The 17,959-nt window shown below is 33.6% G+C and overlaps 1 protein-coding gene across 9 annotated transcripts in view; it reads left to right on the forward strand.

The window, feature by feature from the left end:
* Nucleotides 1-17,959, forward strand: part of MBD5 (methyl-CpG binding domain protein 5) — a 329,751-nt gene that overhangs the window by 198,302 nt on the left and 113,490 nt on the right. For 8 of the 9 annotated variants that reach the window (XR_010380573.1, XM_064484760.1, XM_064484759.1 and 5 more), the window contains one exon: nt 12,062-12,184. The exons of the other annotated variant lie outside the window; for it this stretch is intronic. The gene's annotated coding sequence lies outside the window, so the exon portion shown is untranslated. The remainder of the gene's footprint in view (nt 1-12,061; nt 12,185-17,959) is intronic. 9 annotated transcript variants of the gene reach the window in all.

Consider the following 17,959-nt stretch of genomic DNA (forward strand, 5'->3'; position numbering starts at 1 on the left):
CAGAGACTTTTCTAGGTTTCCTATATCTGTAAGTAAGTTCTATAATTAGGAAATAAATCTCATCCTAGCCTTAAGTGATTTATCTTTCCTGTGAGCTGCTAGAAGTTTCATTCTCCATATTGCTTCTTTGATGATAACTTTATACCAGCCGTAAACAGCTCTTTCACTATTTCCTGAAACTTATTTAAAGCTCTTATTGTAATTGAGCTTTTATACTTACATATTTCCAACCAAACTATAAGCTTCTTATAATCCATCATACTCTTCAACTTCTACTATTGTGCCTTGTTAATAGTAGACACGGCCAAAATATTTATTTAATTTGTCTGATACAAACTCCATTCTTTTCCAAAATAAGAAAAAATAACTTGGCTCCTATTTAATGTATGGTATGATATTCTCACAGAACTACACAAAGCCTTTATAGCAAATATTAACCATTACCCCATTACTAAACTTAGAATGATTCTTTTTCTAATATGGATTGTGAGTGGAATTTCAGATTCATGCTCCAAATACTTTCTAAGATGATAATACTCATCAAAGTGAGGATGACACGTGACAATGTGCAGAAATGAGTATTTTCTTATACTGCTGATGGATGTAAATTGGTACAACTCTTGGAAGGCAATAAAGATATGTATATATACTAGAAGCCTAAAGATATCATTATCCTTTGATAATATCTTTTAATAAAACCCAGTTTCTGAAAATCTATTCTTAAAAAGTATAGAAAAAGCATTATCCCAAGGAAACTGCAGTATTATTTATAATAATAAAATTTTGGAAAATACCTAAATGATAAATAAGAGTGAATGGTAATAAGCAGAATACAGTGCAGTGGTATTTTATTATAAATAACATTTGTAAAGAATTTTTTTGAAACATGGACTTTTTTGTTAAAAATGTATAAAATTTAGGTGTAATATTATCACTGCTTTATTAAAAAAAATCATGGGAAACAGTCTGGAAGAAGATACAGAAAAAGCTAACAATTTAACAGTGATTTGGTTTTGAGTGGTGGAACTGTTTCTTTCTTACCCTTATTTGTATTCTCTAGCAATCATATAGAAATCATGTATTATTTTTAGAATAAAAAAACAAGATGCTTTTTTAAAAAATTTTGGAAACAATCCTTAAATCATACCTCTCTAGGGAAAGACATACTTTTGAAAAATGAAAACTCTGATTTTAACAGTTTTTAGGAACTTCAAAATAAAAAGGGAAAACTAGAACTACTTTAAAGTACTGAGGACTTGATCAAATTCACAGTCATACTGCCATGACTTGTCCTCCTTACAAATGAGAGGCCTCAATACAAAATTCGTCCTCCTGTTCATGGCCTAACAGGCCTTCTTTTGACTTAAGAGACCAAGCTAAACAATTGCCTGCCCATTTCAGTGTGGCAACTCCAGACTCCTGCCCTTTCTACCCATCATTTGCTCTTAATTTCCTTCTTGTAAGACCAGGTAGAATTGCCCCTCATAGCTTTGACCTAATTATGTGTGCTGAGTCCAACCTCATGTTTTAAGCAACAGATGAGTGCACTACCAAAGGAAAGCTGTGCTTGAGATGGACTGCTCCTTGATTTCTCTCATGCATTGCTTAATGTCATTGACATGGGTGGTTCAAATTGCTGACACAAAACTTCATTTTCTAAAACCCAATTTATGTCAGGGTTCTAGTTCAGGCATTGTTGCCCATATTCTGCATGTATTAGTATAGTTGGGCCATTAACTTTTTAAGCAATATATAACAGCTTTATTGACATATAATTCATACATCATACAATCCACCCAGTTAAATTAAAAAATTCAATGTTTTTTAGTATATTGACACAGTTGTGCAGCATGCACTGCAATCAATTTTAGAACATTTTTCTCACTCCAGAAAGAAACCTGTACCCATTACCAGTAACTCCTCATTTCCCTCCAAGTTGTGTTTCCCCCTTTACCCCACCCTGGGCAACCAATAATCTACTTTTTGTCTATATAGATTTTCCTATTCTGACATTGCTTACAAATGGAATCATATAATATGCAGTCTTTTGTGACAGGTTTCTTTCACTTAGCACAATATTTTTAATGTTCATCCATTTTGTAGCATATATCATTACTTCATTCATTTTTTATTACTCAGTAATATTCCATTTATGGATATACCAATTTTATTCATCTTTTCATCAGTGATGAACATTTAGATTGTTTCTTTTTAGCTATTATGAATAATATGCTGCTGTGAGCTTTTGCATACAAATTTTTGTGTGAACATATGTTCTTATTGTTCTTTGGCATGTAAGTAGATTTGGAATTACTGAGTCATATGGTATCTCTGTTTTCAACATTTGAGGAACTGAGGCTGTTTTCCAAAATGGCTGCATCATTTTTCAGCCTACCAAAAGTATATGAGGGTTTAAGCTTCTTTATATCTTTGTCAATGCTTGCTAGTATCTTTTTTTTTTTTTATTATAACCATCCTATTGGATGTAAGTTGGTACTTGATTGTGGTGTATATATTTCTCTAATGTCAAATGATGTTAAGAATCTTCATGTCTTTATTGACCATTTGTATATCTTCTTGAAGAAATGTCTATTCAAATGCTTTTTCTGTTTTTGAGTTGTCTTTATTATTGCTTTAAGAGTTCTTTATATTTTCTAAATACAAGCCCATTTATTATGAAGCACAAAAGTTTTAATTTTGATCATGTACAGTTTATCTATTTTTTCTTTTATCACTTGTGATTTTGATATCATATCTAAGAAGACTTTGCCTAACCCAAGATAATGAAAATATATTCCTATATTTTCTTCTAAGAGTTTTATACTTTTAGCTTGTATATTTAGGTCTATGATCTACTTTGAGTTAATTTTTGTGCATGGTATGAAAAACAGGCTTAACTTCATTTTTCACCCTGTAGAATTGTTTTTGCACCCTTCTTGAGAATCAGTTGGATCATAAATGTGAAGGTTTGTTTGGGGATTTTTAATTCTGTTCTGTTTATCTGTGTGTGTATCTTTATGCCAGTACCATACTGTCTTAATTACTGCATATGATCACCCTGGAATGACAGTGGCTGTGACACAGCTCTCTTTGACTGTCCCTTTCCCTGATCGCTACTATACTGTCTGCTTCTGTTGGCATCTCACACATCTGTTACATTCCTCTGATTGCCAGTGGAATACTCTATTGTTTTTCTAAAGCACAACAACACAAATTATTACTCCACAGACTGATCTTATTAAATTCTATTCCCTTTTCTAGAGTAGTTTTTGAGGCTGTTTTTTGAGAGGTTTGTCTTGACTTTGGGAGGATTCTTCTTAGCCTTCTCCTTCTTTGGCTCTCTCTGGTAAATATCCCCATTTTCTTGGGTATTTTTCTGTTTTATATAATGACTGATAGAGCCAGTCATTTCCTGTTATTCACTGATGTGGACTATCTTTTAGCACCATTTTCCCAACAGTCTTTCCTCGCTTTGTGTCTCTGTGTCACATCTTGGTAATCCTCCTAATATTTCAGACTTTGTCATTATTATATTTGTTATGATGATCCACAATCAGTGATCTTTGATGTTGATACTATAATTGTTTTGGGGTGCCTCGAACTACGCCCATACAAGATGGCAAACTTAACCAATAAACATGTGTATTCTGACTGCTCCACCAACCAGCTGTTCCCCTCTCTCCCTCTCCTTGAACTTTGCTTTTCCCTGAGACATAACAATATTGAATTTAGGCCAATTAATAACCCTATAACAGCCTCTGAGTGTTCATGTGAAAGGAAGCACATCTCTCAGTTTAAATCAAAAGCTAGAAATGATCAAACTTAGTGAGGAAGGCATGTCCAAAGCTGAGATAGGCTGAAAGCTAGCACGCTTGCACCAAACAATTAGCCAACCTGTGTGTGAATGCAAAGGAAAAGTTCTTGAAGGAAATTAGAAGCGCTACTCCAGTGACACATGAATGATAACAAAGTGAAACTATCTTACTGCTGGCATGAAGAAAGTTAAAGTAGTCTAGATAGAAGATCAAACCAGCCACAATGTTCCCTTAAGCCAAAGCCTAATTCTGAGCAAGGCACCAACTCTCTTCAATTCTATGATTGAGAGAGGTGAGGAAGCTGCAGAAGGTTAAAGCCAGCAGAGTTTAGTTCATAAGGTTTAAGGAAAGTAGCCATCTCCATAACAGAAAACTGCAAGGTGAAGAAGCCAGGGCTGATGTAGAAGCTGCAGCAAATTATCCAGAAAATCTACCAAAGATAATTAACAAAGGTGGCTACACTACAGAACAGATTTTCAGTGGAGCCTTATACTGGAAGAAGATGCCATCTAAGACTTTCATTGAAGAGAAATCAATGGCTAGCTTCAAAGCTAAAAGGACAGGCTGACTCTCTTACATGAGGCTAATGCAGCTGGTGACTCTAAGTTGAAGCCAATGCCTATTTACCATTCTGAAAACCCTAAGGCCCTTAAGAATTACGCTAAATCTACTCTGTGCTCTATAAATTGAACAACAAAGCCCAGATGACAGCACATCTGTTGACAATATGGTTTACTGAATGCCCACTCTTGAGACTTACTACTCAGAAAAAAAGATTCCTCTCAAAATATTACTGCTCACTGATAATACACCAGTCACCCAAGATCTCTGATGGTGATGTGCAAGGAGATTCATGTTGTTTTCATGACTACTAACACAGTATCTATTCTGCCTCCTGTGAATCAAAGAGTAATTTAAACTTTCAAGCCCTATCCTTTAAGAAATACATTTCTTAAGGCTGTAGCTGCCAAAGACAGTGATCCTCTGATGAATCTGAGCAAAGTAAATTGAAAACCTTCTGAAAAGGATTCACCATTCCAGATGCTATTAAGAACATTTGTGATTCATGTGAAGAGGTCAAAATATCAACATTAACAGGGGCTTACAAGAAGTTGATTCCAACTTTCATGGATGACTTAGGAGTGCAAGACTTCACTGGACGAAGTAATTGTAGATGTGGTGGAAATAGCAAGAGAACTAGAATTAGAAGTGGAGCCTGAAGATGTGACTGACTTGCTGCAATCTCATGATAAAACTTGAAAGGTTAAGAGTTGCTTCTTATAGATGAACAAAGAAATTGGTTTCTTGAGATGGAATCTACTGGTGAAGATGCTGTGTAGATTGTTGAAACGACAACAAAGGAATTAGAATATTACATAAACTTAGTTGACAAAGTAGAGTCAAGATTTGAGAGGATTGGCTCCAATTTTAAAAGAAGTTCAGCTGTATGTAAAATGCTATCAAACAGTATTGCATACTACAGACATATCCTTCATGAAAGGAAGAGTCAATTGATGTGGCAAACTGCACTGTTGTTTTAGTTCAAGAAATTGCCACCGCCAGTTTAACCTTCAGCAACTACCACCCCCTCAGTCAGCAGCCATGAACAGCGAGACAAAACCCTCCACCAGCAAAAGGATTGACTCCCAGAAAGCTCAGATGATAGTTAGCATTTTTTAGAAAAAAAAATACTTTATTAAGGTATGTACATTGTTTTTTAGATGTAATGCTATTGCACACTTAATAGACTACAGTTAATAAAATCTAACTTTTATTTGCATTGGGAAACCAAAAATTTGTGTGAGCTGCTTAGTTGAAATATTCTCTTTATTATTGTGGTCTGGAACTGAATCCACAGTATCTCCAAGGTATCCCTGTACCTTCTCTCCTCACTTATGTTAAAGTGCTAACCTTTTGAGACCTAATTCAAATACTAGCTTTTCCTGACTACCCCAGTCAAGATTCTGAATTCCTGAATTACTTAATGCTTATTATATGATGGGTTGTATTTTTAATACTTGTTTGAATAGGTCTTACACATACATTTTTTACATAAGAGTTCAACATGCAGAGAAGTGAAAAAGAACATTTCAGTCAATGGACATGGTGTCTACAAAGGCACAGGAATATGAAGTAACACAGAGTTTTCCAGTAAATGTTAGGTTATTTAGTATAGCTAGAATGTAGAATGTCTACTGGGGATGTGAGAAAAGTGGGAACCAAATCATGAAGGAGTATATAACTCATGCTAAGAAATGTACATCCGAGCTGCCCCAGCCCCCACTGCAATCAATGGGTAGTCATCAAAGAAATCAAATAGGGAAGATTTATTATACTAGTTACAATCAACTTTGATGTAATTCTCTAGCTTTTAATATTCTTCATTTCCTTAGAATTTTATTTTTACTTTATATAGCTGTAAAATTATGATCATATTTTTGCAGTCTTTTTTTCTTAACCTAGTGTATATTCTTCCTGTACTCAGTGGGAATACACATACATATTTAGAGAGAGAGGAACTTGATCATTGGTTTAAAGGATGGAATTATGCACACACACACACACACCTGCACCTTGCATTTCTGACTCTACAGTACTTTGTAGAAATAACTCTAAAGTTTTTTTTTAATGACTGCAATATATTGTGTAGTATGGAGGTACCAAAATTTGTTCAGCTATTCCCCTATTTGTGGACATTCATCTTGTTTCCACTTTCTTTATATTCTTGAAGGAGGTATAACTAAGTCAAATTTGTTTATTTCACTAAATTCCACTATAGGCTAGATTAATCCACCATGAACTATTAAATAATTCATGTAAGTTTGGGTATAAAAGACAGAAGTAAACTTATATTAATAATTGCTTATTTGCTATGATCCTTTCTCAGATCCTGTTTTCTACCAAACTAATGGATATTTAGGAGTTATACCTGGTAGTAATATAATATCATAATGCTTGAAATAAACGCATTTGGTCACTCAAATTTTAAGTTAAAGTATACTGATACCTTATATATTGAAACAAAGGGAAATTATAATAGTATTTTCCAAACTGAGATGTTAATAGGAATTTTATGACAAACGCATTCCATGGTCAAATTATTTGGGAAAATATATTGGATTGAACTGGCTTCTACAAGCATTTGCATTTCTCTGAGAATGCATTATTTCATGAAATACCATTTGGTAAAGAGTACTCTACATTATATTCTAAAGTCATGTAGACATCTGAATTGTGTTCAGACGTGTGGGTAGATTCCCAAAGTCCATTTTTGTGGCACCTATATCTGTCCCCCAGTAGGACAGATCTGGGAAGGATGACCCATTCAGATCGCTGCTAATTTGTCTAGGTGTTAGTCCATTACTCCTTAATGTATATACTTAATATATCAATCAATCACAAAAGCTGAGAATTCCAATGATACTAGGTTATGAATATTTTTAAAGCATACTCAGTACTTTTTTTACCTTTTGCACATTTGTCCTGTTCCACCTGCCCATAATCTCTTTCTTCTTATATTTCTATGTATTAAGGTTTCAGTTTTCTTTAAATGCTCCTTTGTTTTTGAAGCTTTACCCAAGCTCTCCAGTGGGAATCAAAACTATTCCTTGTTCGATTTTCTCATACCACTTTGCATTCTCAATGATTTAAGTTCCTTCCTTACGATTCACACAGTTGTTGTGCATGTACACCAAAGCAGATACTGGGCTATGACCCTAGTTCTTGCTGTGGAGGAGCTCTTAGGCCAGCTGAGGAGTCAGATATACAAATAAATTCATATAGTGTAATGTGATATGTATTTATACTGGTAAACCATGCTAGTGGTGAAAGAATTAACATGAGAAACTATGGACTAAAACATTTGAATGTAAATTGGCTTACATAACTAAGATTTTAAGCTTCATTCAGGATGTTCAAACCTAGAACTAAAGTAGAATGTTGTGCTGATTATTGTATGTAGCTTTCTCTCCCACTAGCTTATAAGTGCTTTGAAGACTTGGTCTATGTATTTTTCTGTTTTTCTGTTTCCTATTGTACTACTATAAATGCATAGAATACACTCAGTAAGTGTTTGTTCAATTAAATTAATGTCTAGAAGTTACTCATTTATGAAAATTTATTCTCACAGTCTGAAATTTGATATATCTACATATTGAGACTGCTGTTTTATTCCTAACTTAAGATGTAATTATAAGGAAGGTGACAAACAACATTTTAAAAAGTTTATTATCTGACCCTTTCTCAGAAGCACTTTGGAAACTAGAATTATGGGTGCTGCCTTTGCACAAAATATTTATGGATTGCTTTAATTCCTTGACACATTATTTTGAATACACATACCAGTTTCATCTGAATTCTTAAGCTAACTAAATGTCATCTCAAACTAAGTTTAGTGGGTCAAAAGTTATGTATGCCTTTTGGGGTCAAAAACAACAAGGGATCTTGTGTGTGCAAAAAGCTAATTGTAGAGGCAGTTACAAAAGAGAAATTCCAAAGATTTTTCGAACAATTCTAGCATTTCTGGGCTTGGTTTATGGCCTCCCAATATAACCATTTTGAAGGACAAAACTGATTTAAAGTATATTTATTATAATACCAGATTCTTCGTAGTCTAAGTTTGTAACTCCAGTTTATTAAGAGTTGTTGGTTTTGTTGGACTGGAATTTAAGCATTTTATTGTTTCCTGACTAATTATCTGTCTGATGCTATTTTTAATTCACATTAAACTTTTACCAGTGACCCTGAGATTATAACTTGTTTTTAATTAGAGAATTTCATTCTTGTTTCATCATTTTCATTCTTTAAAAGATGCTATTATAGCTCCATTTTTTTCATTTTGTATTGGATATTTTCCATCATGAAAAAATGTATAGTTCATGTTTGATTTTCTCATTATTTTCATTGCTATTATTAAGTAATGATAATGGAAGATGAGACCAGAAATCATCTTTATTACTTGATTACCTGATCCTTTACCTAAAGGAGCCTAATCTAGAGATAAGATCAAGGGCATATCAGATGGAGCAAATACTGTAAAGCAGCATTTATTTCAACTGCACTTAGTTTCTGAGAAGTGAAGCAAGAGTTGAGCTGAAGTTTACTTTTGCTTTAGCCAAAAAGAAAAGAATTACCAGTCAGATTAATCCTGTAGACATGAAGAGATGGATCTATTTAAGAAAACAAATGCCCTTTTAAAGACTTTGAGCTCATTTGGGATATCCATTTACCTCCAATTTTTATTCTGACTTTGGAAGATTTTATTTTACAAATTTATGAAGTTTTATAGAGTCTAGGTACCATTTTTCAATTTCTCTTTAGGTAGTGTTAAACTTATAAATAATAAAATAATTTACTACTCTAGGCTTTACTAATTAAGTCTGATAAAATTCACTTAATAAGCACTTAATACAGAATACGTGTTTTCAGAAGTATTTGAACAGGCTTTTGGAGCATACAACCATAAATATCAAAGGGTAAAGTGGAGATTTGGGGGATACTAGCCTAACCTTTTAAATTTGATAGGAAAGCCATCTGATCTTCTGTCACAAGCAAGACCTGGAATAATTTGAACAACAATTGCACATTCTTATATTTTTTGTATAAAATATATATTCACAAATACTACCCATTATGTCCAGACTTTTAATAGGGTACTTTGATTTTTGTGAAAATAAGTTATAACTATTACAAGGCATAGTATACTTTGTGAAGAAATTGGGCTAATGTTATTAAAAATTTTTAACAGTTAGCGTTTGCATACTGTTTCATGTTTATCAAAATATGTCTATATTTATTGTCTCAGTTGATCTTAGGAACAGTAGAGGTGATACTCTCCTTTCCTTCTACACTTCCCCAGCTTCCTAGGAGACTCGTATCATCCTGACATCAGTGGATGAGTATGGGTTTCCACATTCTTCTCTCTGCTGAGTGACTCTTGGCACTTGGCACTTGGGCACCATATGCCATCATCCATGAGATGTAGTTCCTCTTGCTTAGCCTCTGGACTTCATACACTGAATCTACTGCCATAGTCCTTGCTGTGGTCTCCAATTGTAAGGACCATGTACTCTTTACCCTGTTTCTTTAAACCCTAGTCTCTTTTATGTCTCCAAGTTCAGTCTAAGCCACTTTTGCACCCCTCTCATGGCAGAGGCTTCAGTAACTTTTCAGATGTTCTCCCCCAATACACAGACAAATCCTCCCGGGTACCTTTCTCAGTCATCTTCAGTACTCTACACTCAGATACCTCAATGCTCTTTCCTGCCTGGCAGCAAGTATTTTATTTCCTTTGCATGGGAAAACATCTGTTACATCGTCTTGCATTCTTGTCTACTTTATTGTTTTTACAGTATAAGCTTTATGATATTAATACATAATAATACATCTCTATATGTACTGAAATGATCAACTGACAAAACATATTACATAAAGAAAACAAGATACAGAACAGAGTATATAACCTACTCCATTTCTGTAAATACATGTGTAGATGTGGCAATGCCTTAAACATTTCTGGAAGAATACACGAATCTGGTAGCAGGGTTTGCCTCTGGGGAGGGAAAATAGATGTACTGGGGACAAGACTGGAAGAGAATTTTTCACTGCCTTTTTATATCTTTCAAATTCTATATCATGCAAATAACCTATTCAACAATAAATAAAAGATAATTATAAAACATTTATAACTTGGCTTCTTCGATCCTGCCAAGCTCCAGATCATCTGATTCTCAGCCACAAATAAAAAGTAGCTCTTTTGTAAAAGCTGTCTCTTCTTCACCTTCTCTGCTCCCTAATGTGCTGCACTTTCTTGCAGAACTTTATTGAAGGCTGCATGAAGCAGCAACATGCTCTAGCATTCTGAATTTTTCCCCTTCGTTAGAATAGAAAACACTTAAGTAGGAAGATAGCCTAAGTCCCAAATATATAAAATGATGGTTTAGTTATTTTGCTAACTTGCCAGACTGAGATAGAGGGGTCCTCACTACATTTCACCTGACCCCTTTAAGGCCAAGCCAAGATGATATTTTAGGGTCTGTTACTTGCAAGAATTTTTTTTATCTGTAGGCCTATCACATTGAATAGATATTTAATAAATTATGGTGAATATAAACGCATGGATGAATAATTTTATCTGTAGAAATAGTCCACCAAAGTTAATTTTCAGTGTATTAATAGAGATTTTAGAACTTTAGATTTTAATTTTCCCAACTGTTCAGTAATTCTGTCTTTTTCCCTGATCTAAGATCCAATCAAGGATCACGCATTGTATTCAGTTGTCATATTCATTTCATCTCCTTTAATCTAAAAAAACAAAGTTCCCAGCCTTTTTCTTTCTTTTTTTTTTTTTTTTTTGTCATGTCATTGACATGTTTTAAAAGTCTGGGCCAATTGTTTGCAAAATGCCCCTTAATTTAGGTTTTTCTGAAATTTTTTATTGTTGGATTTGGATTAAATAGTCTAGGCAAGAATACTCCATTCTTGATGCTGTCCCTTCTCAAGGTATCATATCAAGTGTAAAAGGAAATTAGTTTAACAGTAGAAAAGCACACTACTGTGACTTGATGGAAGGTCTAATTTGAGTTTTTAATTTTCCTACTTTAATTTTATACTAATCAGTCAATTGCTAAGTAGTTGGTACTTAAATAGACCAGGTATCAGTAAATAGTATTTTATCCAATCCATTGGCTATCAACAAAAAAGTTCCCCTTTTGAAATGATCGGTTTCTTGTGAGTTTGTTTGTAACAGTTTAGGGAGCTGATAGACTCAAGTTACTGATTTGCAAAGCTGAGGGCCAGATGGTAATAATATCCACTCACAGCACCAAAGTGAGAATTACTTGAGATGTTAACAGAAGTAAAATGTCACTGACAGTAAAATGTTCTGTGGAGAGTCTCTTAATGTAATCAACCCCAGCCAGGTATTTATTTTTTAAAACCACATACCTAGCATATACTATTGTTGTTGTGTCTGGCACTGCTGTAAGTACTTTATGACTATTCATCTTTATAACAACCCTTCTACTTGGGTACTATTATTATCCCCATTTACAGATGAGAAAACTGAGGCACAGAGAGGATAAATAATTTTCCCATGGTCATACAACAAATAAGTGGTAATTTTTCCAACTGTCTATCTGTGAGACCTCACTTGAAAATGCAGCCTGTATAGCTCCAATGTATACTTAAGGATAATTTTCATTCTGTTACTTCTTTAAATAAATGTGTCTGTGTTGTTTCTGCTACAGAGAGAAGAGGTACTCCTTTATAGGGATTCATAAAGGCACAGAGCATTCTAGAGATTTACTGCCTCCATCACACTGCTGGGTCTCACAGCACATGTTATGTTTTCATCAGTTTCTCTCCAAAAGGTAGGAATTTTTTTCTCTCCATGAATTCTTCATGTATTTATAGTTTTCTTGTCTATGGACATAATTTTTATTAAATATAAAAAGCATCTGATATCTATAGAATAAAATACAAGACATCTCCAAATAGTTAAGACACATAAACAAATTACATCTAAAAAAATATTTCTATAGTGAAATTAATATGTGTTCATTGTGAACAAAAAGAAAGACAATATGGAAAAGTATAGTAATCCTACCACCTTGAGATAAGTACTCTTTATATTCTGTTGTATGTTTTTCTGAATTTATTGATATATATGTATATGGTACATAATATATATATCTATAAATATTATTGTTATGACTAGAAATAATGGAATATAAATGCTCTTTGGCTAGAATGCTTCTATTTATTACAGCATTTTTCATGTCAGTAAATAACATTCACATTACCACTGTTAATGGTTGTATAATATTCCAGTTTAAGAATATAATGTAAGTTATATAACCACTTTTCAATTACTGAGTGTTTGGGGCCTTTCCAATTTTCTCCTCCAGTTAATATGACTTCAGTGAACATCCTTGTACATCTTTGTACTCATGGCTAATGATTTTTTTAGGATAGTTTCCAAAAGTAACCGTTGCAAAACTTTAGTTACTAAGCATGTTCTCTGATAAAAGAGTTCCTATAACATGAGGAAACACTGTCTATTATTCAGCATCTTGGAGAATACCAGTGTATAGTAATATACTAAGTCTTAGAAGTCAACCTTATTTGACTAGAGAATCCTTCCTTAAACTGACATCTGTCTACAGAATATTGATACTTGGAGAAGTTGTGCACGTGTGAAGGGAGGAGAGGTGAAATCTCTGTACTTTCTGCTCACTTGCTATGAACCTAAAACATATTTTTAAAAGTCTATTTTTTAAAAAAACAAAGCAAAAATTTGAAAAAGGAAATTAAAAAAAAATTGTATAAATTTACATTTGAAATTAAATTTAGACTTACACATACACTCACAGAATAGCATTTGTCAACATCCCACTGAGCACTTTGGAAAATGCTAGCTTATGGTATATTCTTAAAAATGGAATTGGTGGATAAAAGGGTAAATATATTGAAAGGCTCTACCAATTTGCGTTCCCACGAACAGCATATGATAGTGCCGCTTTCTTAATAGTTTTGTCATCTGATATTAACTGTTTTTGTTTTTAAGTAAATCTGAAATGATCAAAGTGTATGGCATTTTAATTTTCATTTTATTTGGTTACTAGTGAGACATATCTTTTTATATTTTTATTTGTCCTTTATATTTATTTTATGACTATCTCATTTATGACCCATTAAAATTTTTTCCCGAGGTCTTTAATTTTTTTTTGATTGAGAAGAATCAAGAATCATATTAAAAATATTAACAGTAAGTCACATGTGTTACAAATACACTTTCCCATTTTTTCACATTTTGTTATAATGTTTTGTTTTTCTTTTATGTGCTTTCTTTTTTTTTTTTTCCATTCAAAAAATACTTAGTAGACATTTATTGAAACTGTTATGGCAGCCACTATAGAAGAAGCACATACTCCCTGTGGAAAACTAAAAATACAGAAAAGTATCAATAATACTTTGGTGTACTTTCTGCAGTTTTTACATAGTTTCAACTTCTTTTTTTGACATTTTTTATTGAGTTATAGTCATTTTACAATGTTGTGTCAATTTCTAGTGTAGAGCAGAATTATTCAATTATACATGAACGTACATATATTCATTGTCGCATTTTTTTTTTTTTTTGCTGTGAGCTACCACAAGATCTTGTATATATTTCCCTGTACTATATAGTATAATCTTGTTTATCTATTCTACATATGCCTGTCAGTATCTACAAATTTCCAACTCCCAGTCTGTCCCTTCCCACTCCCCACCCCCTTGGCAACCACAAGTTTGTATTCTACGTCTGAGTCTGTTTTTGTTTTGTATTTACGTTCTTTTTTTTTTAGATTCCGCATATGAGCAATCTCATATGGTATTTTTCTTTCTCTTTCTGGCTTGCTTCACTTAGAATGACATTCTCCAGGAGCATCCATGTTGCTGCAAATGGCGTTATGTTGTCGGTTTTTATGGCTGAATAGTATTCCATTGTATAAATATACTACATCTTCTTTATCCAGTCATCCATTGATGGACATTTAGGCTGTTTCCATGTCTTGGCTATTGTAAATAGTGCTGCTATGAACATTCGGGTGCAGGTGTCATCCTGAGGTAGGGTTCCTTCTGGATATAAGCCCAGGAGCGGGATTCCTGGGTCATACGGTAAGTCTATTCCTAGTCTTTTGAGGAATCTCCATACTGTTTTCCATAGTGGCTGCACCAAACTGCATTCCCACCAGCAGTGTAGGAGGGTTCCCCTTTCTCCACAGCCTCTCCGGCATTTGTCATTTGTGGATTTTTGAATGATGGCCATTCTGACTGGTGTGAGGTGATACCTCATTGTAGTTTTGATTTGCATTTCTCTGATAATTAGTGATATTGAGCATTTTTTCATGTGCCTGTTGATCATTTGTATTTCTTCCTTGGAGAATTGCTTGTTTAGGTCTTCTGCCCATCTTTGGATTGAGTTGTTTGTTTTTTTCTTATTAAGTCATATGAGCTGCTTATATATTCTGGAGATCAAGCCTTTGTCAGTTTCATCTTTTGCAAAAATTTTCTCCCTTTCCTTAGGTTGTCATTTTGTTTTGCTTATGGTTTCCTTTGCTGTACAGAAGCTTGTAGGTTTAATTGGGTCCCATTTGTTTATTCTTGCTTTTATTTCTATTGCTTGGGTAGACTGCCCTAGGAGAACATTTTGAGATGTATGTGAGATAATGTTTTGCCTATATTTTCTTCTAGGAGGTTTATTGTATCTTGCCTTTTGTTTAAGTCTTTGATCCATTTTTAGTTTATTTTTGTGTATGGTGTAAGGGAGCGTTCTAGCTTCATTGATTTACATGCTGCTGTCCAGTTTTCCCAACATTAGCTGAAGAGACTGTCTTTATTCCATTGTATATTCTTGCCTATTTTGTCGAAGATTAGTTGACCAAAAGTTTGCGGGTTCATTTCTGGGCTCTCTGTTCTGTTCCATTGGTCCATATGTCTGTTTTTGTGCCAGTACCATACTGTTTTGATTACTGTAGCCCTATAGTATTGTCTGAAGTCTGGGAGAGTTATTCCTCCAGCCTTTCTTTTACCAAACATACAAAGAAGAACTCATACCAGTCTTTCTCAAACTCTTCCAGAAGACTGAAAAGGAGGGAATACTCCCGAACTCATTCTATGAAGCCACCTTCACCCTGATACCAAAACCAGGCAAAGACACTACCAAAAAAGAGAATTACAGACCAATATCACTGATGAACATAGATGCAAAAATCCTTAGCAAACAGAATCCAACAGCACATAAAAAAGATCATGATCAAGTGGGGTTCATCCCAGGGACACAGGAGTGGTTCAACATACACAAATCAAGCAATGTAATACATCACATCAGTAAGAGAAAGGACAAAAACCACATGATCATCTCAATAGATGAAGAAAAAGCATTTGATAAAATTCAACACCCATTTATAATAAAAACTGTCACCAAAGTGGGTATAGAGGGAACATATCTCAACATCATAAAAGCTATATATATATATATGACAGACCTACAGCCAGCATAGTACTCAACGGTGAAAAACTCAAAAGCTTCCCACTAAAATCTGGGACAAGACAAGGCTGCCCACTATCACCACTCCTATTCAACATAGTCTTGGAAGTCCTAGCCACAGCAATCAGGCAAGAGAGAGAAATAAAAGGGATCCATATTGGAAAAGAAGAGGTAAAATTGTCACTATATGCAGATGACATGATACTATATATACAAAACCCTAAAAGGTCCACACAAAAACTACTAGAACTAATCGAAGAATTCAGCAAGGTAGAGGTTACAAGATTGACGTACAAAAGTCAGTTGCATTTCTTTACGCTGACGATAAATCAACAGGAAACAAAAGTAAAGAAACAATCCTCTTTAAAATGACATCCAAAATAATAAAATACCTAGGAATAAATCTAACCAAGGAGGTGAAAGACTTATACATGGAGTACTGTAAAACACTGATTAAGGAAATTAAAGAAGACTTTAAAAAATGGAAAGATATCCCATGCTCCTGGATTGGAAGAATCAATATTGTTAAAATGGTCATACTGCTCAAGGCAATCTACAGATTTAATGCAACCCCTATCAAATTACCGAGGACGTATTTCACAGAACTAGAACAAATCATAATAAAATTTATATGGAACCACAAAAGACCTAGAATTGCCAAAGCATTACTGAAGAAAAAGAAAGAGGCTGGAGGAATAACTTTCCCAGACTTCAGACAATACTATAGAGCTACAGTAATCAAAACAGTATGTGCTTTCTTTTTGCCATATAAGGTTAGCACTTTTATGAGTTTAAATTGGTCATCTTCCTCACGACTTCTGGTTTTGATGTCTGTACATTGCTTTTTTTTTTGAACTGTTTACTACAGACAGTTTCAAAAATAGAATATTTGGTAGAATAGTATAATGAACCCCCACATACTTCAGTCTGGCTTCAATAATTAAGGACCCAAAGCTAAACTTTCTTCATTTATACCTCCTATGTTATTTTGAAGCAAATTCAGCCATTAAATCATTAAATATTTCAGTATGCAATTGACTTTAAAGGTATTTTTAACTAACCTATATTTCATATCTGCCATGGTTTGTCTTGCTTTCACTACAACATGCTTATAATGATACACCAAACATCAGCATTAATTCAGATTATAAATTAGGATTTTAAAATAGGCTCTGTAAGAATTTAATTATGCTAAATACTTGTGTTGCTCATCTCTCATGGATTAAATATACATATCTGTACGACCCAAACATTTTTGTTACCAAAGTTATATCTTAATAAAAAGCCTCAGTTTCCTCTTTTTATTAAAGTCATACCTTAGTAGACTCTATAACTCTTTTTACAGCATGATAGAAATTTCATTTTTCTGTCTTCAGAGGTACTATCCTAAATTGTGAATTATGTTGCTTTTTTTAATAGAGACTTTTCAAGTATTTTGAGTAAAACTTTACATATGCCTCTCCAGAAACATAATGGTATTTTTTTAATCCTCGGATTAGATAGAATTTCATATGTTATATGTGATTAGTATCTGATTTGTTTTTGAAGTATCAATTCAGAAGAAAGCAACATTTAGGGCTTTCTGTGCAGTTTGATAGTGAATGTAAAAGTTCATCATAGAAAATTAAGAAAATATCCCATGATTACTAGTACCAGAAAGAGTATACAATATCCTCAAATATGGTTGTTATTCAAAGAAGAAGAATGCAAAAACAGAGTTAGTCTCAACTGGAAATAGGATTGTCAATACATATTAAAAACAGAGAAGGAAAATAAGTCTGAACTTTTGTCATAGCTAAGTAAAATCATGTAAATTTTTATAGTTAAGAGAATTCTTTGGGTAAATATTGCCAGATTATTTTGTTTTATGAATGAGAAAACAAAAGAACAGAGAGTTTAACTCATTTGTCTGAAGTCACACACATTTTTTCCAGTTTTCTCAGAAGACATTTAAGAAGTAAATAAAAGGCTCTAAAAAGTTATCATTAACAAAAATCACAATTATTGAGTACTTACTATGTAGCAGACAATCAACTAAATACTTTGACTCATTTGTTTCATTTACTCTGTACAATGTGCTTTGAGGTGAGAATTATTATTATCCCTTTTTATGGAG

Source organism: Camelus dromedarius, chromosome 4, assembly GCF_036321535.1.
Source record: "Camelus dromedarius isolate mCamDro1 chromosome 4, mCamDro1.pat, whole genome shotgun sequence".
NCBI classification, from domain to species: domain Eukaryota; kingdom Metazoa; phylum Chordata; class Mammalia; order Artiodactyla; family Camelidae; genus Camelus; species Camelus dromedarius.